This window comes from Littorina saxatilis, linkage group LG13, assembly GCF_037325665.1.
Source record: "Littorina saxatilis isolate snail1 linkage group LG13, US_GU_Lsax_2.0, whole genome shotgun sequence".
In the NCBI taxonomy this organism is placed as follows: domain Eukaryota; kingdom Metazoa; phylum Mollusca; class Gastropoda; order Littorinimorpha; family Littorinidae; genus Littorina; species Littorina saxatilis.
Window position 1 is genome coordinate 13615022 of NC_090257.1, and position 6371 is coordinate 13621392.

General features: G+C 40.2%; 1 protein-coding gene across 1 annotated transcript in view; it reads right to left on the minus strand.

The window, feature by feature from the left end:
• Window positions 1-5359, minus strand: part of LOC138983666 (uncharacterized) — a 40951-nt gene extending 35592 nt beyond the window's left edge. Inside the window, exon 1 of the mRNA XM_070356948.1 lies at window positions 5196-5359. The gene's annotated coding sequence lies outside the window, so the exon portion shown is untranslated. The remainder of the gene's footprint in view (window positions 1-5195) is intronic.
• Window positions 5360-6371: the final 1012 nt, after the last annotated feature.

Here is a 6371-nt window from a genome sequence, read left to right on the forward strand (position 1 = left end):
CATATATATGTATATGTATCAAACCGTTGTTGTTTTTTGTTTTTGTTTTTTACTTTACACTCGGCCAAACATTATTTCAGTTTCTGAAAAATTTGCCTTCTTTGCCTTGTATTTTTGTGTGTTTCAGAAGGGGATTTATAGTACAGAGAAGTGTGACATTTTTATCAATACAATAAGATTACAAGAAGATTGTAATTTGAAATGTTGTTCGATACGTTTTCAGTCGCAATATTTGTGAACAGCATTAAACTCTTGATCTTATGCAACACTTACTTTCACGTCGCCAAACCATCGACGAGGAAGTGTGTGTGTGTGTGTGTGTGTGTGTGTGTGTGTGTGTGTGTGTGTGTGTGTGTGTGTGTGTGTGCGTGTGTGTGTGTGTGTGTGTGTGTGTGTGTGTGTGTGTGTGTGTGTGCGTGCGTGCGTGCGTGCGTGCGCCACGCTGCCCATTGGGATATCCACTGATATGAATCACGTTTCAACAAAGCACTGTCACCCGGACAGATAGACTGATTCTGACATTTCTGACACACTCTTTGCTGACCGTTTCCTTTGAATTAGTCTGGCCCCTCATCACTTCATAACATTCCAACTGAGAGGGACATTATATGTACCACGTACACCATTTACGGGTCACTGTAGTTCTACTACCTCCTGACTTACTTCATAACAGTCAAATTGGCAGGGACTTGTCGGACATTTTATGTACGACATACACCATTCACGATGGTGGTACAGTTCTACAGCCACTTACTTAATGGTCAAATTGATAAGAAATTGTCGGACGTTTTATGTCCTACATAATTTTATTAACAAGGTTGTACATGGTTCTCTGACTTACATCCACTGACGTTCTTCATTACATTCAAATTGACAGGGACTTGCATGACATTTAATGTACAATACAGACCATTCCCAACACAGTAAACGGCTTTGTCTACCTCAATCACACCTCCCCTTTCTCAGTCAATTGCCCTTTCAATTGTGTATTTCACCCTGTATTGTGTATTACACTGTGTATTGTGTATTGCACTCTGTATTGTGTGTTGCTGTCTGTATTGTGTATTGCATTGTGTATTGCACTCTGTATTGTGTATAGCACTCTGTATTGTGTATTGCTGTCTGTATTGTGTATTGCACTCTGTATTGTGTATTGCTGTCTGTATTGTGTATTGCTGTCTGTATTGTGTATTGCTGTCTGTATTGTGTGTTGCACTCTGTATTGTGTATTGTTGTCTGTATTGTGTATAGCACTCTGTATTGTGTATTGCTGTCTGTATTGTGTATTGCTGTCTGTATTGTGTATTGCACTATATATATTGTGTATTGCTGTCTGTATTGTGTATTGCTGTCTGTATTGTGTATAGCACTCTGTATTGTGTATTGCTGTCTGTATTGTGTATTGCTGTCTGTATTGTGAAAAGCACTCTGTATTGTGTATTGCTGTCTGCATTGTGTATTGCTGTCTGTATTGTGTGTTGCACTCTGTATTGTGTATTGCTGTCTGTATTGTGTATTGCTGTCTGTATTGTGTGTTGCACTCTGTATTGTGTATTGATGTCTGTATTGTGTATAGCACTCTGTATTGTGTATTGCTGTCTGTATTGTGTATTGCTGTCTGTATTGTGTATTGCTGTCTGTATTGTGTGTTGCACTCTGTATTGTGTATTGCTGTCTGTATTGTGTATTGCTGTCTGTATTGTGTATTGCTGTCTGTATTGTGTATTGCTGTCTGTATTGTGTATAGCTGTCTGCATTGCTGTCTGTATTGTGTATTGCACTCTGTATTGTGTATTGCTGTCTGTATTGTGTATCGCTGTCTGTATTGTGTATTGCTGTCTGTATTGTGTATTGCACTCTGTATTGTGTATTGCTGTCTGTATTGTGTATTGCTGTCTGTATTGTGTATTGCTGTCTGTATTGTGTGTTGCACTCTGTATTGTGTATAGCTGTCTGCATTGTGTATTGCACTCCATATTGTGTATTGCACTCTGTATTGTGTATTGCACTCTGTATTGTGTATTGCACTATATATATATTGTGTATTGCACTATATATATTGTGTATTGCTGTCTGTATTGTGTATTGCACTCTGTATTGTGTATTGCACTCTGTATTGTGTATTGCACTCTGTATTGTGTATTGCACTATATATATTGTGTATTGCTGTCTGTATTGTGTATTGCTGTCTGTATTGTGTATTGCACTCTGTGTTGTGCATTGCTGTCTGTATTGTGTATTGCTGTCTGTATTGTGTGTTGCACTCTGTATTGTGTATTGCTGTCTGTATTGTGTATTGCTGTCTGTATTGTGTATTGCACTCTGTATTGTGTATTGCACTATGTATTGTGTATTGCTCTCTGTATTGTGTATTGCTGTCTGTATTGTGTATTGCACTCTGTATTGTGTATTGCACTCTGTATTGCACTCTGTATTGTGTATTGCACTCTGTATTGTGTATTGCACTCTGTATTGTGTATTGCACTATGTATTGTGTATTGCACTCTGTATTGTGTATTGCACTATGTATTGTGTATTGCACTCTGTGATATGCATTGCACTCTGTATTTTGTATTACACTCTGCATTTTGTATTGCACTCCGTATAATCATAGCTTTGGTGTGCTGTACTGTGGTGATTTTTGTTGTTGAGTCGTTGCAGTTTTGATTGTTTTCCAATTTATTACACCCCCGGTATAGGGGTGTGTATAGGTTTCGGTCGATGTGTTTGTTTGTTTGTTAGTGTGTTTGTTTGTTTGTTTGTTTGTTTGTTTGTGTGTTTGTTTGTGTTCGCAAGTAGATCTCAAGAATGAACGGACCGATCGTCACCAAACTTGGTGAACAGGTTCTATACATTCCTGAGACGGTCCTTACAAAAATTGGGACCAGTCAAACACACGGTTAGGGAGTTATTGGTGGATTTTGGTTTTTTTGGGGGATCAACTACGGCATAACTCTTCCTTATCTTCTCCATGTTTTCAGCGTTTACCTCCCTTCCTTCGTATGGTGCACTATAGTATGAGGGGGGCATCTTCGGATATTCCCGGCGTTCTGTTACTATTTTTAGAAGGTCACCGCAGTGTCCAGAACGTAAATTGGACCCGTAAATTATCCTCACTGTAAAAGTGCAAAGGTCGAATCAATTTATAGCCACGCGAAAAATACACTCTCATCTATCTCTATATATTTATACAATAGATATAGATATATATATATACGGCTTCTCTGTGTGTGTGTGTGTTTGAGTGTGTCTGTAGAAAACACCTGTGTATTGCACAGTTCTGTTTGTGATGTGGTACCGAGGGCGTCGTCGACAAGTATGGGACTCGACATGATATGATCAGGAATGGCATTATGGCCCCTGAATCATGTTCGTGCTGTTACCATTCCACGAGTCTGGAAGGGACCTAAGCTTGACGGGTCCATGGTTCGAAGCCGGCGTACAGTGCGCCACTCAAGCCGGGTATTCGGCTCTACTTGCTACCCGGCGAAGCGGCAGATACACCCCGGACAAAATCTGGTCGATGAGATATTTCAATACCTGCTCTCAGCGCACAGCGCAAACCGATTTTGGTTTTTTTTTCTCCGGATCTTTTGTTTTCTGTATGCGGTCAGTAGGTGTTACAGAAAGAGTTATATTGATTTGTCTTTTTCTCCGCCTGTCTCTTTGTCCATTCAATCAACTTATTTTAACCACACTTGTTAGCAGTGCCTTCTCAGTTGGTGGCAGTGAGAATGGTAAGGACGGGGGTGTTTTTCCTACCTCGGAGGAATTTCTTGTTTCATTTTGTATGGGCAAAAACGGAAAAATATGGTAACAAAGAAATGAAAGCTTTTGGTACGACACATTCCGGGTGGTGTAGGTCTGTTGTTCAATCTGACGCCCAGGTTTGTGGGCGGATACTTAGTGAGTAGATGATAAAGAGTGTAGATAAGAATTATGCACATTTCTCATTACTCATTGGCCCGCGGCTAGCTCTAGTCATGAACGTGAGAAGGGCATAAAATAAGTAATCATCTCAAGTAGGTAGATGATAACTAAAAGGACATTTTCGCGACAACATCTTTGTGAGTCAAATCTACTGTAGTTATTTATAAGTTGCATGCACAACGTGAACTGTGCTGGTAGGAGCGATGCCTTAAAAGGTCAAACTGACTATGTTATATAGATCGTTATATCAGATGAGGATGTGAACATTCAGCAAAATATGGGATTTTCCAATCCTGGTCAAAGTAGGTACTTCCGCCATTACTGTATCGTGTAAGTAAATGTATATGTGGAAGTAAATCAGAGATAGACAGACAGACAGAGAGGGTAGGAAAAGGAAAAATTGCGTTATTGTTATCGTTCTAAAACGACCTTTCTCTCATTGTCATTTTTCATGGTCTTAAAATGTTCAACACTGAATTTATCACGGTTTAACGAAACGACCGGCAAGAATTAGTGACATCGTTGAAATCTATTGGGGCCGAATAATTCAGTTCTGCAGCCCGAATAATTTTTTATCAGCAACTGGGTGGTGTTATTACTTTTACACACATTTGAAATGTTCGATGCAGTCGCCTTGTAAATGACATATTTCAACAATATAATACACGATACGACACGCTAGCTGGTTTGCTAAAGACTAATGATAACTTGTTTTAACACATCATTATGGCCGTACAGCGTATGGTCGCTTGGTCACGTTGGTGCAGTGCAAGAAATCCATACAGTCTACACAACATCACAACTCAGACGTTTGTGTTGTCGTCAGGGGCGTGATCTATTGTTTTCTGGAAACTTAAACTAACACCTACATGAAGCCTAGCTTCCGAGCAGATTCTATGTTTTCGTGAAAATAGTTATCCTCTGGGTAGTATATCTTAGAAATGTATTTTTTTTCGCTTGACATCGGTCGTCTTCGCGCCGTTGTCCGTTGCTTATTGCGGAGGCGAAAATACACAGATCACGAAAGCTATCCTTTTCATCGTACATGCAACAATTAATTTCTAAAATTGAAGCACCTTGTGACTTGTCCTGTCTGAAATAGATGTCAGTTGTTTTTCATGGGGGAAAATCAGACGAGAAAATGGCGCAGACTCTGCCTGGGTTGCAGCAGCTAGTCTGCATAATAAATGTGAAAACAACAACTCACTTCACGTTTACCAAAGATCTTTAACGACATTTTAAAAGTATTAAAGCACAAACCTTACCTCAAACTGAAAACCAGGATCCGTTTTACGATGCAAACACAAAAGTCCCCGGATTTTTTGTTCTCACAGAATGAACCCGAAACTTGCTTGAGAAGAGCTTGGCTCTATCACCAACACTACCAATGAACTGCCGTGCTGCGAGCAGTCGATTCTCTGCCTAGCTTCACACACCACCTCTTTACTTCGCCCAGCGGATATGTGACGTCACTAGAGCGGGGCGTCGTGATTGGTTGATTGCTCTGACATTTAGTCTATGTTTTGATGAATGACTAGTTGATAGGTTAAAGTTGAGTGTCAATAATTAAGGCTGAAATGACTGATGTGTTATGACGTGACGAGTGATTCAGTGTATGTTTTGACTTCCTCGTTAAAGGATGTGACACGAAATCTGGCTTTTGCGTTCAAATAACGTTAGCTGTTCTTGTCTCTGGTCCTTGCTCATTGTGGACTGGGTGGCCGAGTGGTAACGCACTTGCGCTCGGAATCGAGAGGTTGCGTGTTCGACCCTGGGTCGGGCCGCTATTTTCTCCCCCCTTTCCTAACCTAGATGGTGGGTTCAAGTGCTAGTCTTTCGGATGAGACGAAAAACCGAGGTCCCTTCGTGTACACTATATTGGGGTGTGCACGTTAAAGATCCCACGATTGACAAAAGGGTCTTTCCTGGCAAAATTGTATAGGCATAGATAAAAATGTCCATCAAATACCCGTGTGACTTGGAATAAAGGCCGCGAAAGGTGAACATTCGCCTAACAGGCTTGAGGTTTGCTGGTCGATGTGAATGCGTGATATATTGTGTAAAAAATTCCATCTCACACGGCATAACTGAAGCGCTTTGAACTTCGGATAAGGCGCTATATAAATAAAGAGAATAATAATAATAAAAAAAAAAATAATAAAAAAAATGAGAACACTAGTCTTGTCGTGCATTGTTTCACCCGATGTATGTCACCTCTCTCTCATTCTGATAATCATCGGTCCACGCTATCGCTCAGTCTCTCTGACAGGATGAATAATTACTACGCGCATTAAAGGGAAAGCTATCAAGACAAAACAAGAATACAGAGTTATCTCCCATATGTTTTTCGCTAATGTTTCTGATAACAGACGAAAGACGAACGTGATTGTAGAATGGCCGACTTCGACAGTGATCTCCGTTCTGTTCTTCACAGTTTTGAT